General features: G+C 43.0%; 1 long non-coding RNA gene across 1 annotated transcript in view; it reads left to right on the top strand.

Moving 5' to 3' along the window:
- The window catches only part of LOC142785050 (uncharacterized), a 98,197-nt gene extending 74,912 nt beyond the window's left edge, over window positions 1-23,285 (top strand). The window contains exon 3 of the long non-coding RNA XR_012888837.1: window positions 23,159-23,285. This is a non-coding gene — a long non-coding RNA (uncharacterized LOC142785050). The remainder of the gene's footprint in view (window positions 1-23,158) is intronic.
- The last annotated feature ends 4,309 nt before the right edge of the window (window positions 23,286-27,594 follow it).

The raw sequence follows: 27,594 nt of genomic DNA, 5'->3' as shown, positions 1-27,594 counted from the left end.
TGGCCGTATGTGTGTATACGTGTATGTATGTGCACCTGTCAAGAATTATGTGTGTGTGCCCCGCCGCGGTGGTCTAGTGACTAAGGTACTCGGCTGCTGACCCGCAGTTCACGGGTTCGAATCCCGGCTTCGGCGGCTGCATTTCCGATAGAGGCGGAAATGAAGGAGGCCCGTGTGCTCAGATTTGGGTGCACGTTAAAGAACCCCAGGTGGTCTAAATTTCCAGAGCCCTCCACTACGGCGTCTCTCATAATCATATGGTGGTTTTGGGACGTTACACCCCACATATCAATCAATCAAATATGTGTGTGTGTCAGCCCGTGCGCCCTCGAATTTCGCGTGTGTGTGTAGGGGGGGGGCACTGCTTCTTAGTGTTTAAGGTCCCACACCTGTAGAAACTGGGAGTCTATATAGGAGGTGGCTTAAGTAATGGCGGTGGTCAACGCACTCTACACGGACTATTCCGTACATGGAAAACAGCTGCATTTCTCGTACATCATCATTGCTTACAAACTTGCTGTGGTAGCTGATCAGGTACGCTTAGGCGCTTCTACGCTCAAAAACGTGAGTAATGACCAATTCACACGGAAAGCTGTCACTGCACTTATGCACAATCATCGTTTATATTAACAACATTTAACAAGAACGTGCCCTGCCTTTGCTACAGGTGCTTAGCTAGCTCATTTCGCAATCATATGAAAGTATGTGCTGATCATGTAGTCAGTAAGAAGTTTGTTAGAACAACCTCGGCTCGTTTCGTGGTGCGTTACAAGCCTTTTAAACACCCGCGACTGTGGATTAATTTGTTCCAGCTTCGACTACGCATTCAGTGTTTGCGGCACCATATTCGGGATTGCCAGAAACAGACAATGCGAAAAAAAATTCCTCTGAAAAAAGGTGCAGCGATGCTCTCCCGCTAATGCCACCGAGGAAGAAATAATTATTTTTTCTGGCCATTCCAGGGTGCACTTTGTTTTCCGTAAGTTTTGCTTCACTATTTTTCGCCCACTGCAGTCGCATTCCATGAAAATACTCAAAAAACCCGAGGCTAGTAAATAACCTGCGCCGCTGTGCGGCTGGGTGGAAGGAGGGTTGCCATATACAAGGAGTCATTCTTGAAGCGCAATTCGATTGCCTTCCTTGTCGAACCGCCGCCCGCTGTATGCGCCATAGCGTTTACCTTTCGGTGCCCTTTTGGCGGGTTTCCCGCTCACCCCGCTCACCTGGGCCAGCGTTGCCCCCACCACAGCGGTGTAGATAAGCGAATAGTTGCGCCACCGAACACCTGCGTCGACAGCTGCGGCGCCGCCGCCAGTGCCTCCTCCTTCTCTCTCTCAACGTTGCTCTCTCTGTCTCATCCGTCTTTTAAATGCGTTGGGTTGGTCTGGGGTCTTGGTCGCTGTATGAGTTCTAGCGAACAGGCGCATCTTCAATGGTGGTCACACGTGACACCGTGTTTGAAATAACGCTCGGATTAAGAAATATTCATGGAGCGGCGGACACGGACAACGTAAGCCTGTTAACGGTTAGTGTACTGTTTTCGTTGGTAGCAATCATACAGCGCTAGCTGGGCGCGTGCTGCAGCTCTGCCGTAGTAGGCCGCCAGCCATTTACAACAGCATGCGTTCGCGGGCCTGTGTCAGATGCGCGATTAAGCGTGTCACTTAACGAGTTCACACTGCTATGCGCGATGTTGTGTAAGTGCCTGCATCAATCATAAAGTGAGTGATGTGATCGCTTAACAAGGGCGCGATTAGTTGCTGATCGCACATAGTCTCTACACTGCTCGAAGTGATTGATATTGTTTCAAGATGCGCTTTAGGCTACATCGTAATAACATTTTTAATAATACTCAAATGTGCAACGTGTTTTTGTAGGTGTAAGCGTAAAAAAAAGAAAGAAAAAAGTATGTACAGAGGCGCACTGTACGAAATGGCCTTTTTTGCTAAAAGACAGTATAGTTTGAGGTGCTGATATGCCGCAATGCTCCCAGCACGTGCGCCTCAGTCTTTTAAGCCATTTAGTACACGTGTCACCAGCCACAGGAAAAGATCTAGCAGACTTCCAAAGGCGCGTTTTTTTGGCCATCGCCGTGCGTTGTTTCCCCTTGTTTCTGTTTGCTGTTTTCGTGCTTTGCTTTCATCTGCGATAACGTTCGGCGTTATAACAGAATCGAGAGAGTATAAGTGAGTGTGGGAGCTATGTGCGGTAGCTCTAGCATAAGCCATGGCTGCTGCAACGTAGACGGCATCCGCGCGCTTGGTGTCGTTCGAGCACTCGTGCTTGCTTGATTGTGTTTAACAGAGTATTTATGTACGGGTTACGTTTGTAAATCGCGTGGTCAATAATTGCTAATAGCGTGCCCCTGATTGCCATCAGAGTATGGTCTTGGTTGTCGAAATATGCCAGACGCTTTTTCTGAAAGCAACCTTTGAAGAAATTTTTTAAAAAAGAAATACTTTCGTGCTAGGCAGTGCCCATTGCAGGCCCGCAACTCTTTAAAAACTGGACGAGCTATCACATCTTTTAATATATTACAATAAATTAAGATGGACGAGATATAGATGACGAATTTCTTGGCTAGATTAGGTGCACAAAATACATTTTCGCAGCCCTACGTCTAGAAAGCAGGCAAATAGGAAGCACAGCGTCAAATTTGCATTAGATGCCATGGACGGAGCTTCTTGTGAGGGTAGAAAGAATGAGAAAATTGTTCATTTTTGATGCCCTTATAAGGCAGTCAGAATCGCACTGATTGCTGAATTGTCACAATACCTCAAATTGTTAGAGGTGTGATTGAAATCAGTAAATCTTTTACTTTTTTGCAGACCCCCTCGCTATTGCCACGCCCAAGATCATTTGTTCTCATGTAAAATGGAAAGCAGAGATGCCTTCACTGTTTGTACATGAATAGCTAAGTTTCTTGTAAGTTTTGGTTAATGCTACATGTTCTGAACGTTGTACTTTAAGAATCGTTTTTCACACTGGCTCATTACCATATAAGTAATTTGATTCTTAGGTGAGTTCAGGCTTTCGTAAGTGCCATTGTTGAGCTGTAGTCTTACACTTCACCTCAATTCGGCAATTTGCTGTATGCTGGAAAACTATCTTATCTTTATCATACGAAATTATTGGAATGTATGGGTTGTATGCATCGAGTTCAGTGTAACGTCAATTACACGCCATTTCAAAGGATACACACTACACATTCTTCATATATGGTGCTGCCGGAACAGCACAAACATCAGTTTATGAGAAATCATATTTGCTCTTATTACAAGAGGAGAGGGTGCCACTGACGCCCTTCGTAGTCTATCCCGACCACAGCCTAGAGCAAGCCTAGTTCCTGAACCTCCGCGTGGATGACCGAAAAAATTTCTGTGTCAGTAATGACGAAGAAGGAGTGACAGCACTGATGAGTTGATTTTTTTTTATTTTAAACATTTTCTACGGCTGCAAGGCCTGTAACAACCACCGTGATAGAGCGGCTTTTTCTCTTCGTGAGTTTGGAGTTTGTCAAAGAAGTTGTTCAGGCAGTACGACGCTGAAAAATTTAGGGTCACAATGCCTGAACAACTTTTTCTAGTGTGGTGATGGTAGATAAATAAATATTTTTATTTGTGTAAGTTATTTTACTTAAATATAGCTGGACCATTCCATGCCAAACATCCCAGCCACTTTGGCGACCACCTGAAATGTATTTGAAAAAACACGTGCTGACTTACTGCGTTGAAAACAGTGAACTGCTAGAATATTTCAGTGAGAAAAAAAGTTTTGTTCATGTGGCTGGCTTCTGAACTTCTTGGCGTAATGCCATCTGGGTGCTGTTTGTGGAAAACTTAATTTTAAAATTACCGCTTATTTTTTCTAAAGCAAATTTTGTTTACATGTTAAGTAAATGTGCTTGTGTGAAGTATTTGAAGCTCAGTAATAATAATGCAATTTTTTTGCCACATTCGCTTCCAAGAATCAAGCCAAATTGTGTTATTTTTGCAATTTTATTGCAATATTGCACTTAATATGAATATCTTTGCAGTGAATACTTACTCCACAGAAAGTATATGCGGAGGAAAACAATCTTGATACCTCTCAAGCTGCTGAAATATACGAGAAAATGTCACGAATTTAACAAAATCCTAATTTTTCTTTGTATTGAGATGCAATTTGCTCTATGTTGTGATACAATGAAAACTCATCAATATACTTAGATTGTAAGAAAATAAAATTATTTTTATAATAAAAATTATATCTCAAGAAGGACAGGAAAGAGTGCCATCAACTGAATTTTATTGAATGTGCTTCGAGCGTTTTTATACTGAGCACAAGAACAGGGCTCATCTGCAACAACACATGTGTGACCATGACAAAATAATGTTAACCGAGAAAAGACTGCTCTCTTGAGGAAAAGATAAGTGAAGGTGTACTTATGCATTGATCTTGGCCTTCCTGATAAAAAGTTCTAAATTCTCTCGTTTTTTCTGCTTGCTTTTTTTCAAAAACCGTGTTTTATGAAACCTAGGACTGCACTTACATTCTTTACGATGTCCGGCCATGAGACTACTATAGTCCTTCTTAACATTTAAAGCATGCTGTCTTGTTCGATCATTGAAGCATTGCCCAGTTTGTCCTATGTTTATTTTTCCACATGTTGGCGGTATCTCATACACATTAGATTGGAATTCAGTAAACCTATTCTAGTAACGAATGGTGCAAGATTGACTATTCCTGTTGCTGTAAGTGCATGCACTTTTGAAAGCTTGCAAAGGGTGGATAACAACATCATCATATCTGCTGGCTCCTTTGCTAAAATTATGAGACACCTTATGTACGTGAGACACCTTATACTTGTGAGACACCTTATACATGCAAAGGTCATTGGTCATTCTGTTTTTCTTTAGGTCCTGTTTCCATTAACTTTACTTTCTGCAGGAGGGTTTCGCAAACAAGTGTGATGATGCTGTTGGGGTATTGGCTGGTGCTGTCAGCCCAGGAGTGCTAAGGATGTTCTGCTTTTTGATAGTGGGCATTCAAAATAGGTAAAAAGAGGAATTGACAACACATGTATTCAGGCCACCCTTTAGAAGTCATGTTAGGACAAGGGTGAAGTCAGGCTTGAAAACCAGATTAAAAGATTAAAAGATGCTGAATGTCCCAACACAATCATCAAACCCGTCTGCGAAACCCTCCTGCCGAAGGTAAAGTTAAAGAAGACAGGACCAACAAAAAAATATATTGACCAAATCCTTTGCCTGTTATACCACATAACCTGTCTCACAATTTAAAAAAATAGCCAGCAGATATGCTATAACGTGTTGTTTTCCACCTCTTGCAAGCTTTGAAAAGTGTGTGTACTAAACAGGAACAGAAATGGTCAATCTTGCACGATTCGTCACGAGAACAGGTTTACATAATTCCAATTTAAAGTTTGTAGAAGTATTTTTTATCAGTGACACCAATGATCAGTGCATCGCTGCACGTTCACTTATCCTTTCCGAGAGGGAGTATTCTTTTCTCAGTTAAGATTAATTTGTAGAGGTCACACGTGTCAACGCGCATGAGCACTGTTCTTGTACTTGGTATAAAAGCGCTCGTAGCGCATTCATTAAATTCAGTTGATAGTCGGTGCTCTTTCCTGTCCTTTTTGTCTGTTCCTTAAGTTGTCGCGCTGTTACTAGCACACAACCACGATGAACCAACTCACCCAAATTAAACTCTTGTTACATAACACGCCGACCGAGTTTCATATAGAAAGTAAGAGCGGGGCTTTTAAAATAAAATTTTTCACATACAACACCTCGACGGCATTTCAGGAAGTTAAGAAGGCAGCCACGTCACCAAATATTTTTCCTCTCCTAAATATTCCAGAAGCTCACTATTTTCAATGCAGCACGAGTTTTTCGAATACACTTGAGATGGTCGCCAAAATGGCTGGGACATTTGGCATAAAATGACCCAACTGTGTCAATAGCCATGGTTATGCATTACGTCTTTTGTTTTTTGTGTGTCCCGACTCAGTTTCGTGTTCGTTTTTAGCTTATTGTGTTTGTGATCATTGTATTGGTTTTTTAAGTATTCGCTAAAGCTATATGTGCGAAAACCCATATATGTTTGCATGTACATCATTTCTCATAACCAATTGTTATACATCCTGGAATACAAAGCTTAAACACTGTGATTGTATACATTGGAAAACACCATCGGTACTGAAGAAGTGACGCACACAATCGTGTGCATCACTTTTTGGGAACGATTGTGTACATGAAGGCGTATATAGTGAAATCATGGTGATTGTATATATTTTAAAGAATTATAAGTATATATTTGCCTGTATTTCATTCCTATTAATCGATTGTGTACTTGAAGGAGTATTAAACTGGAAACCACTGGTATTGTAGATACGTAAAAGAATTATAGGAATATATTAGCGTGTATTTCATTTGTAGTCTCTATGTACCTGAAGCAGTATACTAAACTGAAACCAGTGTAATGGTATGTTTCAAACAGTTGTAAATAAAGTGAAACTGAAAAAAGTATTATAAACATCTGAGGTGTTGCGTGTGTAGTGTACGTATATGTGAACATGTTACGCATCTGGTGACAAAGTTGTGTGGCAGAAAAAAGTTTATAAGTTTTATTTGCCTATCAAATAAATGCAATATGCAAGGGCAGCAAGGCTTAATTTTCTGTAACACGCATTATGCATATACTGTGAAGTATACATAGATGCGGCAGAAGTTCATACACGATTGTACGTGTTTATATTTTCGCCCACACGCAATGAATGGAGCTGGACAGGTGGCACACCATTGATGATCAGGAGCACTTTCTTCAAGTAGTGTGTAATCAGTGCATGCTGAGATCTATTAGTGCAGTCTAAAAGAATACTGGCACCCCTGCCATGGTCACTCAACACTCTTGTGCACCCTTCTCGCACCCTCCTCCGTGGGTGTTAAAGAAGTGATGGGTATTGAAGGCAGCCTTCTTTAAGGGTGTTTTTGTAACACCCTACAGTTTTTTTATATGTACACCCTATTCTAAGTGTGCATGGAAACGCACCCTTTTTGGAAGGTGCGGAATTAACACCCTCGGGGTGTCGTCCATAGGACAAGCTCATTTGCACCCTTCTGGGTGTAAACATTTTTACTGTGCACCTATTACTGCGTCGACAAAGTTCGCAACCAGTGGCATATGTCGAGCTCTATAATAAAATCATGCTGTTTTTCCGCAATTTGCGTAGGGTATAACGGCTTCGGATAATATGACTGCATATAGCGACGCTGCATGCGTTGTGTGGTGCGTTCAGAGGTGTTCGGCGATCGCCGATTATATCTATCCTAATCATTCCAGTAGTCGCCAATATAAATGACTGCTTGAGTACCCTCTGTCCGAGATTTCCTCTTCCGAGCATGAACAGCCTTGTTTTCATACGCAAACACGAGCTCATGCAGCACTCTTACAACGCTTGCGGTAAATACACTGCACGGGTACTCTATATAATTTTTTTCATCTGCACGTCTTTGTAACACGCTTTGCAGCTAAGTCAAACTCACGTTCCCATTTCTAATTATAAAATAAGGCTTGGTATATTTCGTAGCCAAACTTCGCTGAAACTATTCTGCTATTTCTATATGTCCCGTGGTCTGGGTATACTGTACGCGATGAGAGCGCGTTTAGTGAATTTCTATAGGTGCTAACCGTCGCTTTATATGAATACGCTGTTTCCATTAACAGAATAACAATGTCAAACCTATATTCGAGCACGCACACACACACACACACAAACACACACACGCGCGCACGCACGCACACGCACGCACGCACATCTAAGCACACACACACTCACGCACACAGACACACTCACACACATGCACACACACACACACAAAAACACAAACACACAGGACATGTCACGGTGCTCCAGTGGCTCGGGTACGCGGGTGCTGACCCGCAGGTCGCGGGATGAAATGTTGGGGTTGGCGGCTTCATTATCGAAGTAGACGGAAATGCTAAAGGCCCATGTGGACAAATTTTGGTGAAACTTTCTGACGTAGTATCAGGTTTCCGGCCCAGGACCGCTAGCCAAGAAACAATCGAGCCACAAATGCACACACACACACACACAAAATATATTTACATGGGAAAATCAACTATAATGGAGCATTTCTAAACATGGTCTGTCACATGCAGTTCTATGAGAAATATCTCACAAATTAAAAGTCTCTCGCCGTTTTTGCTTGGGCTTGGACACTGATCGCTCGGGGTGACGTGCAGTCTGTCTCATTCGCGTCTTCATCGTGAGTTGGCCAACGCCATCACATGGCCTTCTGTTGCAGTAGCAGTTGGGGGGTAGCAGTCGCTCGGAAGCTTCACCCTGGAGCAACAGCTGTCAGCCGCCGCTTTCGTCCCAGTAGCACACCTGGGTCGTTCCAGCCAATCGAAACGGCAGCAGGACCAGCGGTCTACAGCAAACGGGAACTCGTAACCACTCGGGACAGCAGCCGGAACAGTGGAACCTCGCATGGTCCGTGGGCCCGTCCTTGAACCGGAGTCGAGGCCTCGTTCACCGGTTGTCCAGCTGTCAGCAACGGCAGCTGGAACAGCAGCGGATCGCCTGGTCCCTGGGCCAGTCACCCAGCCGGAGTCCAGCACAGTACAGCGCCTAGAGGACGTCTCCTAGATCCCCGGACCGGTTGACCAGCCAAGAACCGTCTGTTCTTGCCCGCTTCGCTGCTTCGAACGCTCTCACATGCTTCCCGATCCCGTGCGCTCTTCTTTGTTGTCTTTACTCTTCTTCCCATGTTATCACAACGTTAAATAACCCCACCTAGGTGGTTGAAATTTCCGGAGACCTCCTCTACGACGTCTCTCATAATCATGTGGCAGTTTTGGGATGTTAAACTACACAATGATCAAATATTACATACATACATACATACATACATACATACATACATACATACATACATACATACATACATACATACATACGTACATACATACATACACAATCACCCTGTGCATGAGAATGTGTCTTTAGCAATAATGTGTCTTCAGAATGTGTCTTTAGCATCGCAGTGAAGAATCAGGATAAGCCCATATTTGTCAATGATCACCTAACACCACCAAACAAGCGGCTCTTTCCTCAGGCATTGGCACCTAAGAAAGAAAAGCAGTGGCAGTTCCTTTGGGTTGACAACTGCCGCATCAAAGCAAGAAAGTCCACGGACAGCCTAGCGTACCGCATCTCTGGTGTTAGTGATCTGGCCGTTTTTTCCAAATGGCATTTAAGCATTTAAGCATGATGATTCTGAACCACCCGAAGCTTACCAAAAAACTTTGATGACAAGGTTAATATCCTCTCTTTAACCGATCATCACTTTTCGCTCATATGTCTATCAGAAACATGGCTATCTGCTGCTGATGATAACATGTTTTTCATTCCGGGATATCGTGCTGAATTTTTTCATCGCCTCGGTGACTATCATGGGGGATCAGCCATGTTTATTTCTAACGCATTGTCATATAAACGGCGTACTGATATCGCGTTTTCTGTGTCGAAATGTGAATCAGTCTGGCTCGAATTTGACCGTGATTTCCTTCCGTCTAACAAAAGAACTATCATTGGTTCAATTTATCGGTCCCCATCATCATCTTACGGTGAATTTTGTGTTGAGCTTGATAATATACTAAGCTCGTTTATTTTCTAAAATTATAACGCGATCATTTTAGGCGACATTAACATTGACATTACAAATATTAACGACGGTTCTTGTGCTCAATACGCTGATTGCTTCATGGGTCATGGTTGACATCTCTGCTGGCTTCTGCGACCCGATGTGCTCCTTCTGGTCGGAACACGCTTATTGACCATACACTCAGTAACGTTATGTCAGTTCAGGAGGTCGATGTGGTCAATTTTGATCTAACAGATCATTATCTAAATTTTCTGTTATTAAAAACGCAAACTAATTGTAAAAGTAAAATGGTCAATAGGTGTCGTTTCGATTCTGCGAAATTCGTTGATTTGGTATCCCGCTTTGACTGGGAGGTACTCAGCTGCTGACCCGCAGGTCGCGGGTTCAAATCCCGGCTGCGGCGGCTGCATTTCCGATGGAGGCGGAAATGTCGAGGCCCGTGTGCTCAGATTTGGGCGCACGTTAAAGAACCCCAGGTGGTCAAAATTTCCGGAGCCCTCCACTACGGCGTCTCTCATAATCATATGGTGGTTTTGGGACGTTAAACACCACAAATCAATCAAATCGCTTTGACTGGGGGCAACTATCGCAAGAACCTTGTGTTAATATAGCGTTTAGTACCTTGACTGAGAAACTAACAGGTATCAAAAACTCGTCTACATCTGTATCCACCATATCGCGTTGGTACTCAGCCCCTAGAAACCGGTGGATTACTAGAGGACTGCTGCGTAGCATAAATAAAAAGATAACCTTTGCAAAAAAGTAAACCTTCAGTCGTTCAACCTGTCCCTAGGGACCCGCTTTAAACTCTATTCACAAACTCTTACTGTCCTACTCAAAAAAGCCAAACGAACCTACTATCAAAATAAAGTGCTCGAAAACGGGAATGACGGTAGGAAAAACTGGAACGTAATGAAAGAATTCTTACATCTTGATCAGCCAGATGCACTTGAGACCGAATTTTCGGATGGCACCAGCGTTCTAACTTGCCCTTTCACTATCGCCAATTCTTCTAACGAATCATTTTTCAGCATCTCAGTATCGACTGTCACTAACTTACCTTCGTTGTCTCGCTTGCCTCACTCTTTTTTCTTAAAACCCACGTCACCTGCTGAGGTTCTTTGCACTAGAACAAGTTTGAAGACGATAGGATGTGTCCTGAATTTATTTATCCAACTAAAATCAAACTTGTTGCTCGTGAGTTATCTTCTGTGCTCTCAGAGCTTATTAACACCGCATTTCATTCAGGCATTTTTCCTACAATCCTCAAACAAGAAAAAGTTTTACCTGTGTTCAAAAAGGGAACCGAAAAGTTTTTTTTAATTATCGCCTTATATCGCCTTATAACAATCCTCCCATTCTTTAGTAAGGTAATTGAGAAGCTCATTGTGGATCGCCTAATGGAGTACCTCAAAAAATTTAACCTTTTGTCACATAAGCAGTTTGGTTTTCATGCTAAGTTTTCTACCGAATTAGCACTGAATAAACTAACAGATAGCATAAAACAGTCCATCGATAAGGGGCTCTGGGCAGGGGCGTTATTTATAGATTTATAGATTTAAAGCCTTCGACACTATAAACCACTCTATTTTGTATGCTAAAGTTAATTCCTTGGGAATTTGTGGGCCTACTTAAGCCCTTTTACAATGCTACCACGCTAACAGAACCCAGGTTGTCAATTATGGCGGTGTTTTATCCTCACCAATAATAACTAACCAGGGAGTCCCACAAGGCTCAATTCTGGAACCTCTCATGTAGAATTCTTATCTACATTAACGACTTACCATCATCACTTAACTCATCTGACTTCATCCTTTATGCTGACGATACCACAATATTTTCTAGTGATAAACATCTTGACTATCTACTAGCAAAATTAAACACTGATGTCGCGAAACTTGTTTCATGGTGCAAAAATAACTTGTTGAAAATCAACCCAGTTAAAACAACTTTTATGCTATTTCACTCGTCCCAAAAAAGCGTTATGATTTCACCCGAAATATACACTGATAACTGCGTCATCACCCTGTCACTGAACGAGCGCTAAAAATGAGCGCGCCGCCAAATTCTTGCGATAACGCGCGGAAGAGACGCCGGGAGGTCGAAAGAAAAAAAAAGAAAACAAACATCCAAGGCGCGCGCGCTCCTCTCGGAAGCGTGGCTTCGCCGACGAACCTCCTCACCCCACATCGGCGGCCGAGCAAGCCCGCGAAATTTCTAGAACGAAAGAGGCGTGGTCATGCCGAGTTGAGTCATCCGACGCGGAGGGCATTCGAACCGTCTCGCCCTCTCCCCAGGCTTCGCTGCGTATCGCGCCGACGAAATGACGAGAACCTTCTGGAATCTCGCGCGGAAGGTATTTATACGAGCAGCCGAGACGAGAGATCAGGAGAAGACGGAAGTTAGCGCCAGAGCGCGTAGGGATTCCGCCGTGTAGTCGGCGAAGGTTTTGTCCGTAGCGACAAAGCAGGAGAAGACGGAAGTTAGCGCCAGAGCGCGTAGGGATTCCGCCGTGTAGTCGGCGAAGGTTTTGTCCGTAGCGACAAAGCAGGAGAAGAAGAGGATTTCCACCTGAGGGGTGAAGGCTCGAGCTACAGGCAAGAGCGTGTGTTTACCGCTATCGAGCGAAGACGCGTGGCAACAGCTGCCTGTGTGAAGCCGACGTGTTTCCGGCGAAGAAGTTGAAGCTTGAAGAGTGGCCAATTGAAGACGCGAGGTTTCCTGGAAGAGAAACTTCAGGGGGCAGCGGAACGACAACAACGCTGGACTTTGAGTGAGCGATTCTCGGATAAGTATCATTCAGACTTTTGTTCCAAGGACATTGGACTGGATAGGTTTTCTATCTCTTTAGTCTTTAAGTGTCTTGGTTGTTAAATGCATGCGACTGCGTTGTACTGTGAATTGTTGTCTGTGTTCGTTGTTTGGAGTGTGGCTGATTGTACTGTGTAGTACGTTGTTTGGTGGTTGACATATTGTGTTCAACTATTGTGGAGTGTGCATACTTGTGTATTGTTTTTGATCTGCCATTATTGAGAATGTAATTCTGTTTTGTTTATCAACTCTCGGCTCTGACTTGTTCTTTGGGCCACAGCTGGCGTCTGCTGGCGCGCCAAAAAGGACCACTTCTAAATTGTCCACGCTTTCGTGGTGCGGTTCGGGGGCCGGTACTTCGGCCCTTGGAATTAGCCCAGCGATCGCCTCCCTAATAAACGGGACCCGTGACAATTATTCTGGCGTCCACGACACAGGACCTTTTGGTGCACAGTGTGTCCAAAGTAGTGATAAAGAGCCTCGAGTTGTTGATAGTGCTATCGGAACGATTTTGTGTGTTGTTCAGTGTTCTCGTTAACGATTGCAGGAGAGTGTTTCGATAGACTGATTTAGGCAGATACTTTTTGCACGCGGCAAGGTTTTATTTGCGAGTTGCGAGACACAATGGATCTCGAAAAGTTAGTCGCTCTTGGTGAGAAGATGGGTCTTTCTGGCGCCGAACTACGGAAGTGGGTCACCCAGAAGGAAAAAAAAGAAAAGGAGAGGGCCAAAGAAGAAAAGGCCGCTGAGCTGGAAAAAGAAAGGCTGGCAGTCGAAAGAGACAAAGCGGAAAAAGAAGCTGAGTTGGAACGAGAGAAGTTGGAGCTGGAGAGAGAAAAGCTGACCGCCAAAAGGGCGAGTGAAGAAAGAGAGCAGCAATTGAAGTTGGAGCTGGAGAGAGAAAGACTGGCAGCTGAGAAGGCGAAAGAAGAAGGAGAGGAAAGGGAACGGCAGCGACAGCACGAGATAGAACTCGAGCGGCTCCGTTTGCAACAGCGAAGTGAAACTCCGGTCCAAGCTAGAGTTGAAAGCAGCGAACGGGAGGACCACGGATTCCGCTTGAACCTAAGCAAGCTGCTCGTAGCGTTTGATGAAAGGATGGATGACCTTGACGTGTACCTTCACAGATTCGAGACGATTGCAAGGAACCAGAATTGGCCGGAACATCAATCGGCAACTGCTTTGAGTACTTGCTGGAGTGGTGAAGCGCTCAGTGTGTACGGTAGACTGACGCCGACCGATGCAGCCAACTATGCCAAGGTGAAAGCTGCTTTGCTGAAGCGATTTAGATTTACTGTGAAAGGATTCCGGGACAGATTTTGGACAGGAAAACCAGCTGATGGTGAGACGGCTACGCAGTATGCCACCCGACTTTGCCATTATTTCGACAGATGGATTGAACTTTCAGGGGCATCGCAGGAGTACGATGAGCTTAGAGAGCTCCTAATTAGAGAACAATTTCTTACTAGTTGCCACCCAAGCCTGTCGCTGTACTTGAAAGAGAGGAAGGCTGAGTCACTTGAAGGAATGCTTGAATTGGCTGATCAATTCTTGGAAGCGCAAGGTGGAACTAATTTGGCCAAGGTCAAGAAGGATTGTCCCGATGATTCGAAGAAATTGGCTCCCGAAGAAAAGAAGCGTGCACCAGAGAGCATTCCGCGATGTTTTCTGTGCAACCGAGTGGGTCATCGCGCGAAAAACTGTCGAACGATCTTTACGAGCCCTACGGCAGTAAAATGTTTTAAGTGTGGTCAGACTGGGCACAAAGCAGACGCATGTCGAAACGGAGCGAGTCAAACTCACCAGGTATCCTGTGTGCTAGCAGCACTGAAATCCGACGATAATGCCGTCACCAACGGATTTGTAGAGTTGAAAAATGGGGAGAAAATTCCTATTGTGGGAGCTGTAATGTCAAAACAGCCAACCGGTGTTATGAAGGGAATGCCAATGCTGCCTTGAAAGGTTGCGGGCAAGAAGATTACGGTTCTAAGAGATACCGGTAGCTCCACGGTTATCGTGCGGAGAAATTTGGTACGGGAAAGTGAGTTGACATGCAGAACGAAACCGGTTTGCCTAATTGACCGTACGGCTCGGATGCTTCCCGAAGCAGAGATTGAGGTTGACACCCCGTACTTCAGCGGGAAGGTTACTGCTTTATGCATGACGTCCCCCCTTTACGACCTGGTCATCGAAAACATCGCCGGGGCGCGAGGACCGAATGATCCGGAAGGTTTGGGAGAAGACCCTAAGATAGAGCCCTCGCCAACCCAGCGACCGCGAGATACAGTGGAGAAGCATCCCGTGACGGATCTCCTCCAGCGACCGCGAGATACAGTGGAGCCCAAGGTGAAGCCGCGGCGCAAGAGACAGCGAAGAAGACGATCGTGTCGAATAAGTTCACGTGCTGGGCAGCTGGACGTACGTCGGCACGACCCCAACCGACCGACAGTGTAATGGTGACGGAGTTGGCCAGCCAAGCCCAATGCCATGACATGAACGAGCTGGTAAATAAACAGATAGGACCCGTTGAACGTTATGACCCGTTAACGGTGTCGGAAGTGACAACGATGGCTGAGACGCTGCCTCAGATATCGTCGTTGGAAAGGGCTCGCCGAAAAAGAACGTGGAAACACAAGAAGAGATCGAGCGAGCACCGCATGAAAGGGCGCAAGCGCCGCTCAATGTACACAGGATAAGTGCTGAAGTCGAATCAGAATGTGTTTGGCAGTGCTGAGTGCCATATGTTGTGTTAATGCTGTGTTATCCTGTGTCACAAGTGTCGAAGTGTCTGTGCTGTGATGTGATGTAAAGTGTTGTATAATTGTTGTAATGAGAGAACTTTATACGTTTGTATTGTTTGGAATGTGTGATGAAGTGTTGTAGTCATGTACCTGTGGCTATATTTCATGTGTTGTGGAATTGAACTACAATGTACGATTGTATTGAGCGATCTATTGCGAATGTGAAGTGTCATGAGCGACGGTTTGTGTTACAGTCTTTCAGAGTGTGGTGACTGTTCGCGCTCGTTTGTGTGGTTTTGAATATTATGAGATAATATTCTGAAAGTGGGGGGCAGTGTCACAGAACGAGCGCTAAAAATAAGCGCAATATATATATATATATATATATATATATATATATATATATATATATATATATATATATATATATATATATGTGTGTGTGTGTGTGTATGTGTGTGTGTGTGTGTGTGTGCGTGTGTTTAAATACGGTTGCGTGCATTTATGTGTATGTGTATAGGTTTTGAAGTGACACTGTATTAGTTAGTGATATGTATGTGTTATGTTATATTCATTTAATCCAATTAGTTATCTCCTGTTTTATCACTTACATGTCAATACTTTGAACTACCTTAAGTTTCAATTTAATTTTCATTACGTTCATTTTGTTTTATTCGCTTGCTGTTATTTCCTTAGTTGCCAATCTTTGTTCTATATTTTTATACATGAATTCACAGGAGGTCCCCCTGACAGTTTTTACTTTGGGACCTCCTTCTGTATTATATCAACTTTTTACTTGCACTTTATTGTACTGAATAAAGAGCTTAAACCGGAACGTAGCAAAAAACGCAGTTTATGAAAAAGCAGCACAGCGCCTCACTGTCGACAAACGTCGCTTCCAGTGAGAAGGTTAATATTATTTCACGAGGATGTCTGGACGAACGCGACTGCTGCGCATTTGCGCATATAAGATGTCCTTATTTCGACAGTAATCGTATGATCGCAAAAGAAAAACAACGAACAAAAAGCTCCGGGGCAAGTCCATTTGCTGTGTTGAGGCAGGTGCATCAACTTCTCAGAATGCTGGTTTACCAGTATCGTAAGCTTGCGCCAAGCGGGGGCATGTGTCATTGTTATTTTTTTATAATTTTTTAAGAATAAGGGGGGTGTCATTGTGTGTTTTTCAAATATATTTCTGCCTAGCTGCAAACACAACGTACGCAATGAAGCGGCGCAGCTTGTAATGAATTGGACTGGTCAACAGTTCGTCGTCATTGGATTTGAATACGAAACAACTCTCCGCTGGTTCTATGGCTATGACGCTAACCTACAGAGCACAGATAGTGCGTTTTGTAGAAGCAAATAGACAAGAAACTTATTACTTACCACTTTCTACCTATTTCTTACATTTTTTTCCTGAAGTAAATTCAACGCTCCTTTAAAAAAAACTAAATAAATATAAAGCATTCTTGAGTACCATCATGCGCTTATCTCTGCCACTTGAGCTAAAGGCACGGTGTGCGTGCACGCCTGCTATGTTACCGATCGACAAAAAAATGAAGCCACGGTGACCAGTGCGTGCTGCTGAAGAAGGGTGGCGCTTGTTTTTTTTTTGTTTTTTTTCTCCTACTCACGACGTTGTATCAGTCGTTGTTAGTTGTTTTCCTGTTTATTTCACGTTGCCGCGCATTCTTTTACTGATAAAATTGACAATGGCTGTTACTGAAGATGTAATATTGTTGTCTATGATCTTATAAACGAATTTTGCGCTTTACGTAGTTTTTATTTACGATAAAATGCTTTTGGTGCTTGACTCACGACGAGCGCCAACAGCATAGAGACGTCATAATGCTTCCGAGTGAGACCATCAACACTTTACGCCTCTTATCATAAACATTTCTGAGTTTACGGCCGTTGCGAAAAAAGGAGCATCTGAAGAGGACTCAATTTTTGTCGCGTTGTGAACGCAAGCCGCGGTGCTCTATAAGAGCGGACTGTCAGTCATTACCAGGCGCATCCGTTACCAGAGGTGTCATTTCCTTACGTATACCTGAACAAAAGTTTCCGGCTATTGCAATGCAAAGATAATCCCCGACTCTTGCGTGTGCGCCCAACCAAAGTTTTCTCCACTCTGTAGATAAAATAGTCGTCAACAGATGTCGTATACCCTTCTCTTCTATATCCCATAAAACGCAGAGATAGATGCACATCAATTTTGCCTCCCAACTTTATGAAGCTCCAAAAGCGACACTCCTGACAAAAGTCGCAAGCAGGCACAGCCGGACTTCTGCTGTAGGAGAACCGCTACGATATTATACCGACGCCGTTACTGCGCTGTCGCATAAAGCACACCTCGTATGATGCAGGCGTGAAAAGCTCATACTGCAGATTAATATCGATTATCGCGAACACTAAGATTTTCTAGTCTTCTTACACTATGCAAAAAGGTTTGGTTGTTAGATTGTGTTTCGAAGATGGCTGCGCACATTGTCCTAACAGGAAAATCTTCTTTTGAGGAGGGATCAAAGAAAAACAAGTGACGCTACAACATCACTCTGCGACCGTGAGTTAACTATAATGAAAGAGAGAGAAAGAGGTAGAGTGAGACAGAGAAGCAAGCAAAGAGGAGAAGGCTAACTTAACGGTCACCTGGTTTCGTTACCCTAAATTAGGGAAAAGAAAGAATGATTAGAACAAGAAGCCAGACAGAAGAAGCGAGATAGATGAAGGAAGAGATGCTAAGAACGCGCAGGGTTCTTCATACACTTACTTAAGGCCACTGTAAGTCGAAAGCATTCTGTTTCTTATCGGTCTCCTGAAATCTCCCTACATTTCGCTGTACTTTTTCCCGCGTCTTTGTTTCTCTTGCGATAAAGTGTCACTAACTTGCTTAAGGTCAGCAACTTACACCTTGGCTGAAACTCATGAACCCAACTAAACTGAGCTGTTTAACTTTTGATCGGGTTTAACAGCCTTTCCTTAAATTGTGTGTGGGTGGATTATAGAGCCTCCTGTTTAATTGCGCAATCAGTTTCCCCACATTGCATGAAACATATTTATGTGCCATATTTTGGAATTTTCTTATTGCGCACTGTATATTTGGGCACAACGCAACACATGCGCTAGTTCATTGTGGAAACGCCCATGTTGTGATAGTATCATCTTTTCCATTTTATGTATGGTATTTAAGCACGTTGTGTACTATCATTTCATATTATAGACAGATTTTGCGCTACTCGAGGGGGCCGTGTACTTAAACTGTTGTTTTCGAAGTTGAAAGACTCATTATGCGCAATAAGTGACTGTGGGCGTCCACACAAGTCATACAGAAATGAATAAATTGAATGCGTACTTTGCAAAGAAGATATCTTTCAAGCGATACTTCAACGCAAAAATTGTCATCTGCCTGTCTATCTGTGTGTTTTGTCTTTCTGCTTCTGTGCCCCGCTTTAGTAGAATGGTGAGAGTTGATTGATATGAGGGGTTTAACGTCCCATAACCACCAAATGATTATTAGAGGCGCCGTAGTGAAGGGCTCCCGAAATTTCGACCAGCTGGGTTTTTTTAACGTGCACCCAAGTCTGAACACACGGGCCTACAACATTTTCGCCTCCATTGGAAATGCAGCCGCCTAAGCCAGGATTCGATCCCGTGACCTGCGGGTCAGCAGCCCAGTACCTTAGCCACTAGACCACCGCGGCGGGGCAGATTGTTGGAAGTTTGACCTTTTCCTAAGCGACCAGCCATCGAGTCATGTATATCTGATTTTTGCGCTCATAGGTGTTGGCAGTAAGAGTTAAAACAAAAAAACAAACAAATATTGCGCATATTTTGGCTCAATATCAGTACAGGGTCATGGGGTAGTAATTTTAAAAATGCATAAATACGTAATAACAAAGACGGCCAAACTTAATACGCAGCGCTGGCTATGCGACGCTATGACGACGGCGTAAGATTATGCAGGTGCTTACACTCTCCCTACAAGGCGTTGAACAGCCCAATCCCAGCGCGTCCAGATAATGTTCGAGTCGTTATCAGTTGTCTAGTAGCTTCATCGGTGCCTTCTTAAATGACACTGGGACGAGCGGGGTGAGCTGTCTCGGCAGCGCACTCGGCAGAGATGCGCATGCTGCCGATCTTATTGTTGGCATTTGTGACCGCGCATTTTCGAAGCCAGGTCCCCTTTTTGTTTGCTTCTGTTTAATGTTAATTTATCGATGAAGCTGACGTCAAACTGCAGAGAAGTTCCCGAAATGGGTGGAAGGTGTGTTTCACAGAACTGCCATTCTGGTTATCGGACTAGTGTGTAGCGTGTGCCTCTCTTCAAAGTGCCGTCTGAAAGTGATCGTTGGCATAAATATGTTAATTATCATAGTAACATCTAGCCTCATATGAACAACCGCTTTCCATCATTATGCTGTTTATAACATACTTCCGTGGTTCAATTATTTATTTATTTCGAGGAACAACTGCATTGTTCGTGTGTGGTTGATATGGAATCATTGCGCGTTTAAAGCATTTATTTGTATCGCGCGTTCACATGAATTGAGTGCAACAATGGTGCAATAGTTTCCCGTGTAAATAAAAGCAGCAATACGCGTGAGATACGGTTCTGGTGCCCTAACTATCCTCTATTCATTGAGGGGTTAAAGTTGTTATGGGGGTTGGCGTGTCAGATTCACGATTTGATAATGAGTGACGCCGTCGGGGAGAGCTCCTGACTAATTTTGTCCATCCAGGGCTGCTTGACATGCACCTGCTTCGAAGAACATGGTAGTTCCTTGCGTTTTTCCCCAACAGAGCAAATATATTCATGAAGGAATAGTCCGGTGGCTAACGTTATTTTTTTAATTGTTTTTTTTTTGTGAATTGAGAAATGCTGTGAAGAGAGAAAAATACAAGTCCAAGCGAGCGGAACTTAGTTTTGAGTACTCCCGATCGATTCGTGTTGACGATGTTCACAGCCTGCACAGGCACTTTCATGTTAATAAATCCTTAAACATGGGCAGCTTTATCTTTTATTTGGAAGTGACGAATTTCCTTCGTGTTTTGAGTGTTAGTCACGCCACCAGGAGCGATAACGTTGGGCACGCAGAGGAGCTTTAATGCGCCGGCACCACTTCGCGGGGTACGTTGGCCGCGGCACCGTCTGACAGCTAATAGCAGAGTACACCCGCGAGACCAAACATTATCTAGCCCCTCGGGCACGCTCAGTGTCAACATTTGATTATTCTTACATCATGGTTATTACCAAAAAACGGGTGCTTCACCCTTCAGTGAAACTACGCGATGCAGCCACGTATACCAGTGACTGAGTTCTAAAAATAACTTCTGTTCTCCAAATTACTGCTACATGGCGTCCATATCTCACGCATGCAGTCCCTGTTCAACGATTTTTGTCGCGCAGAACGTCAAATAAACGTCTTGTTCTCTCGCTCTAAAAAAACAATTCCAGTATTGTCTATCGATGACCTTTGCCAGCAAAGCAAGCCGATAAGCCACCAATTTTTTTTATCAAAAATTATACGCCTAAGAGACCACAACAGAAAAAACTAACATCAATGGCACCTTTCAATATGATGTCTTGAAGGCATCGTAAATTGCTGAAGTTATTTTTTTCTTAGTGACTGTAATATGACGTCACTGTGACATCACGTAACGTTACGTTACACAATTACATCAACGCGTGACGTCATTCCTTTGTCACAGGTAAGGTGATTCATTGATTTATGGGGTTTAACGTCTCAAAACGACCTTGTGATTGTGAGAGACGCCGTAGTGGAGCGCTCCGGGAATTTCGACCACCTGTGGTTCTTCAACGTGCACCCAAATCTGAGCACACGGGGCTACAACATTTCCACCTTCATCGGAAATGCAGCCGCTGCAGTCGGGATTCGATCCCGTGACGTTCGGGTCAGCAGCCGAGTACATTAGCCACTAGACCACTAAGGCGGGGCACAGGTAAGGTTCTCAGACGCACAAAAAAAGCACCATGAGGTGCCGAAAGCTTTCAATGCTTACGATGCCAGGCGCAGTGCAAAACAACGTCTAGAACTGAAATGGTTTGACTGGGGTGGGTGATGTGTGAACTCAATTCAGTAGGTGAATAAAAAGACGTCTGCCCCTTACCGTTGACTTGTATAACGCATAAGTAATCATTCAAGGTTTTCGGGGTTCTTAGTGTTCTGAAAAAAATTTACAGGCTCTGCTTTTTAACCACTATTGGACTTGAAACGCTGCAAGAAACGATTGCACATATATGGGATACTTCTTCTCCTTCGTCGCCACGCGATCAAGAGGAGTTTATCGTGAAGCATCCTCGACAGATTGATACATTCTTGAAACAGAGCCCCCTGACTTATTCAGCGTCTCCAGACACATCATCGTAACATGCAAACATGTTTCAGTTGTTCGCAGAACAATATCCCTATTGGGTAAGTTAAACAATATGGCAGAAAGCACACAACTTCTGTCAACATGCGCCGCCCTATAGTTATTTAGCGCCATAAGTCGAATTATTTCTCTCACCGTAACGATATTTAGAGTAAACAGAGCTAGAGTGGACAGCCTGAACAAGCACAAGTGTATTGAAACCCAACACATTCGAATAGACACGTTTAGGGAGCGCCCTCACTTTCTTCCCGCATGCTCTCTTTCATTATCAACGTGCGTTTTAGTTCGCGTCATTTCAATTTACGAGTCACGTATACCATTTTACCGCATAGACTAAACTTCGCAACGCTTTAAAAGAAAGTGTGTTTGCGTTTAGCATTCGCGACACGTTCTCTTCAGCCGTGTAGATGTGCACGCTACAACAGCGCGGCGCGGGCATTGCAGCTCGTATGCACGCGCACCCTTTATTGGTCTTACCGGATGCGGCATCCTTGCATTTCTGTGTCGCTTCTAATGGTGAAATGTACGGGGCTCAATTCGTAACTCCTGCCACGGCACGGGCCTTTTTCTGCTCCTTGAACGCGTTGACTTTGCTGTTCCACGCCCGGACTTCTCTCAGCGAGGAGCAATCAAGTGTGGAAGGAGAGCAATTCGACCCAGGAAAATAACATCAGAATTATAATATGCTTCATTATAGTTAGTAATTAAATTATAGTTCAAATGCTATAACACGCGTTTAGAAGTGTTAGGTAATAAGATGGTTTATTTAAATGTGATATTTATTTGAAATACGCAGGGTTACATGCACGGGCTGGTGCGTAAAGACAAAGAATATTGCGATGTGCGGAACCAGGTTAGAAAAACCTGAACTGTCACAAAACGCTTGCAGTTGACGATTACACTTCATCTAGATTTTAGAGTTTTTCAGCTAGCATTGCCTCTTTACCGCGCTTGATCTTCAGAAATTTCGTACCCACTTAAAAGTGCACATGCGTGAATTTTATGGTAATGTGGTACACAAATGCTCTAAAACACGTAGAGGTCGCATCACAACCTGGTCTAACACGCCGTGCGAGAAGCGACTCGTACTTCTCCTATATAAAAGTACTAAGGCCCAGTTTACGCTATTTTAGGCGCCGGTATTTCCAAACTCATGCTCTCTTCCCGTAGGAAGTCACAGAAATAACTGTTGTAATGGGGCCACCTTGTTAATGAACGTCTGCTTTTCGCAGACGTTCAGGAACGCCTTGTACGATTTCCGCTTTTTGCCAAATTCTACGTTATGCGAAGACCCTCTGCTTGGGTTTCGGGTGTGTGATTTTTTATTATTTACAATTACCACTACCGTATCGCAGTGCTAGATCATCGGGCACCGTATGGAGGTTCAGAACATGCCAGCAGCAAGTTATCTTTTCGTGCACTTTTTTTCTTCCTATTTACACTACTACGTAGTTATGCCTAGCTCCGCGGCCCACAAGGAAAACTCCTGAATATAGAAGTTGTTTCTCTCTTTTTTAGGCTAACGAAGAACAAGTACTAATGCAGCAAACAAGTGCTTATTTTCGCACAATGCAAAAGGAGAGGGCAATCATGAAGCCTGATGACACCTCCGAACCACTTTCAAATAAAATTATTTTGAACTGTATCCACCTCCCTTGTTCAATGAGAGGAGGACTCTCTCTGAAGTGTTGTAGGTCAAGCCTTCACTATAAACCCCGTCATTGTTCGTCAGAAGTGCCCGCGGGTTCAACGATGCCCTCGACGTTTATATCTACACCATCTCTGGAAGCATCTTTGCTCTTTTTTCTCGTTACCCACTACTTCGGTTTGCGAGATGTAGGCTTTTAAACACCAGAGATCCCGGGCTTCCGCAAAAAGGGGAAGATTAGGGATGTTAGCACGACATGAGAAGCCTGCTTCAGTTGAGATATTTCAAGAGAAAGTGGAGATTGAAGAAAGAAACAGTAACATAGGCTGCAGGAGTAAGCTTTAAATAAAGGTCTAAGGTAGTAGTATTCTTGCCATGTTTTTTATTGTTATACACATTAATCAGGCAATAATCATTAACAGGTAGAAACTCCTCAACTTCTTGGTCAATGATGTGTTTGCGAGAAAAGCAGCTGTAACAATGCACATTAATGATTCCAAGTGAGTTTCACTGAACACTAGTTGCTTAGATGAAAGCTAGTTCAACTTTTAAATTTTTTTCCTTTTTATTTTTGTTTATCGATGCGTGAAATTAACTGAACGTTTCAGTTCGGTAAGTCAGGAATGAAGTAGGTATAAAAACGCATACGTTATGAATTGACATTATGTCAAGAATAGCATTTGCTTATTATAATTTTCAAAATACATCAGCAATCATGAGTCGGGCAATGCCAGACCTTGATCACGTATGTTTAATGGCGATACCAGTAATTTATGCGCAAAAGAACGAACGAAAATTTGTGAGGAAACAGCTCTCACTTGAATACATTTTTATCGTTTCGAATAGTATTTGCCGTATCTTCCCATTAAAGGACTGTATACTTTGTACCAAGTACTTATTACTTTGTGTGCATTAGTAATAAAAATGAACAGATCCCATCTACCTTGAAAATCGATGTTTCACGAAGCATAGGGGGAGAATGTGACTCTGTTATTGCTTTTGATTGAGCGAAACGTTACGAATGGGCACTAAAGATATGTACAAAGGCACGAACAGACCGACATTAGGCAGCCGCATGAGATAACCAGTTCTTAACAGTTCTGCAACAATGTCAACAAAAACACGGATATTAACAACACCAGAAGTGGCAAGCTTAATGAAGCGCTTGTCTTCGTGAGTGTGGCAGCGCTAGACACTGCTGCGTAAATGACTTTCCATTGATGGCTCCTCACTCCACCTTATGTTAATACCGAAGTGATGGCTGACCATTAGAGTACATGCTAACTAATAGCCAACGCTGGAACCACAATTTATGCTTAGCGAACATTCATGTCTTGTTTATTTCAAAAGTACTTTCGAGGTCTGTCAGGCTTCTGTGGTAGAGCATTTTATCGCCACGCAGAATGCTATTGTTGCCTTCCTGTTTGGACCCTGACATTCATTTGCATTAATTGGGTTAACGCTGCCCATCTCCGCTTTTTCTCAACGCTCACGCGTTAAAACCACCAATGCATGTTTTTTTTCCATTCCTCCATGAGTAGATGTCAACTCTCATTAATCTGTAGAACATATACCCGCAGTTCTGTGGTAAGTGCCCTCTCAAAGGTATGTGCCACACGTCTGGCGAAAGAGATTTAAGGACGTACGCGACCGGATTACGACATTATTCATGTCTCAACCAGCAAGCCATGTCGGTCAAATCATCTTACTCTCCCATACTATTTTTGGCTTACCCGAAATTAGGCTGGTATCACGAGATAGATAGATAGATAGATTGATTGATTGATAGATAGATAGATAGATATATAGATAAATAGATAGATAGATAGATAGATAGAAAGATAGATAGATAGATAGATAGATATATAGATAGATAAATAGATAGATAGATAGATAGATAGATAGATAGATAGATAAATAGATAGATAGATAGATAGATAGATAGATAGATAGATAGATAGATAGATAGATAGATAGATAGATAGATAGATAGATAGATAGATAGATAGATAGATAGATGCATGCCAGGCTGTTTGCGTGGCAAGCCGGTTTTTTACCACACAGCCACGAGTCTGCTGCTCCAAATTGAAGTTGAAATATTGTCCTTTGCTTCTAAATGTAGGACAATAATGTGTATACTTTACAAACACAGTGCCTATGCAGGATTTTTGATACAACATGTAACGTCACAGTGAAGTAGAACTAAACTAACTTGTTTGGGAACGAGAAAACCCGCTTAGACCCTCCCCTCCCCCCCGTAGCAAGTGCGCAATAGTTGCTGGCCGCGGCAATATTGCATAGTATAAGCGTATATTGTCAGCGAGTGTGAAACATGTGAATATCGTAAAAATTTTGCGATTCAAAGCCTACCACCAATTGAAAAAGGCCCACACGTTACTGCGTCTATTCTCTTAAGATCCCGTAGTCGGTGCATAGTAACTTCGAAAAGATGTCACGAGCATTCCACGTGGTTTAAAAAAGGCTACCACTAAAAAAGAATACAGCCATATGTGAAAATTTAACTGTCTAGAAGCCAGTTTTAACCTTATCGATACCATTGCTGTTACACAAATAAAACACCATCAGTAACATTGTGCAATAAAAAATGAGAGCCTATTCACGGAGTGAATGATGATGAGTGCGGTGAAGCTTCGAAGTGTTTTTTCGGCAAACCATGAATCAATCATCTGTTGTCCGCGTCTGTCTCTCTGTCCGCCAGTTCGTCGTTCCGTCTGTCTGCCTGTCTGTCTGGCTGCCTGTTCGCATGTCCATCCGTCCATCAGGATGTCTGTCTGTCTGTTCATTCATATATCTCTGTGTCTAGGCGTCTCTCCGTATGTATGTATGTATGTATGTATGTATGTATGTATGTATGTATGTATGTATGTATGTATGTATGTATGTATGTATGTATGTATGTATGTATGTATGTATGTATGTATGCATGCATGTATGTATGTATGTATGAATGTATGTATGTATGTATGTATGTATGTATGTATGTATGTATGTATGTATGTATGTATGTATGTATGTCCGTGGGCTTGTATTTCGGTCTGTCTGTCTTTCTGTTTGAGTACAACCATCTCGCATCTTTGCTTCATATCTTCATTTTATGCAAGTACGGCCATCCAGCGGACATTCCAAGGACTAAAATGAGAGGTGACTACTACGCACATAAGACGCATGACCCACGACTAAGGAGTTTCACCTTTAAAAATATGCACTCAGTAGTTAAAGTATGCCCTTGGCATGAAATATCGCTTCGCGATTACGCATTGATCCGTTAAACGCGAAGCTGAATCGTCAACTGATAATTGCATATCTGATGTTGTTATTTCTGAGAATTTCATGTGTAAGTTTGCTTCTAAACCTTGAAATTAAATCCTCAGTGGGACCCGATAGCGTACCAAATGCGTTTTCGAAGCACTATGCAGAATGGCGTGCTTAGTACTTGTATGTTGTGTTCACCAGATCGTTAAGCAATAGTGTCTTACAGGATGGCTAGAAGACAGCCGAAATCAAATTTTTGCACCAATTAGCCAAAAAATTACTAATCGAGAACTACCAACACCGAATCACTAACTCCTACGTCATGCAAAATTTTAGAAGATATAATTGATAAGCACATGGTAGGTTTCTTGGAAGAGCACAAAATACTCGTAAATATACATCATGGCTTTAGGCGCAGATTTTCTACATGTACTCAAATAGTTCAAACTATGCAGGATTTCGCACTGTTGATTAATGAAGCAAAACAAATAGACGGAATATTCATGGGTTTCTGCAAGGCATTTGGCGAAGTGTCACAAAGTAAATAATTTACAACTTAAGTTATTACATAAAAAACGATCAGATACTTGCTTGTATCACGGCCTACCTACCTGACAGACACCAATTCGTCACCGTAAACAATAGTTCTTCTGAAAGTGTCGAGGTTGACTCTGCTATCCCTCAAGGGGCAGTTCAAGGAGCACTCTTATTTTTTTATGTGTTAACAACATTGTGGTAGACGTTTCTGTTTGTGTAGGCTATATGCAGAAGACTGTATTTCATATGGTAAGGTATGTTCCGTTGATGATCAGGTGCGCCTAAATACTGACCTGGTAAAGGTCATTGAATGGTGCCAATAATGAAAATGGTAATTATTTTGATAAAATTGTTTATGTGAGAATTACCAACAAAAAGACCTCTTTGTTAAAAATAGGGTCGGAACGGTGTATCGCTATTAGAAGTAACACAGTATAAATATTTGGACCCATGGATAAACATTAGGCTTTCTTGGAATAAGCACATTTATACTATT

The sequence above is a fragment of the Rhipicephalus microplus genome, unplaced genomic scaffold (genome assembly GCF_043290135.1).
Source record: "Rhipicephalus microplus isolate Deutch F79 unplaced genomic scaffold, USDA_Rmic scaffold_17, whole genome shotgun sequence".
In the NCBI taxonomy this organism is placed as follows: Eukaryota; Metazoa; Arthropoda; class Arachnida; order Ixodida; family Ixodidae; genus Rhipicephalus; species Rhipicephalus microplus.
This window is presented reverse-complemented; position numbering and strand designations above follow the sequence as displayed.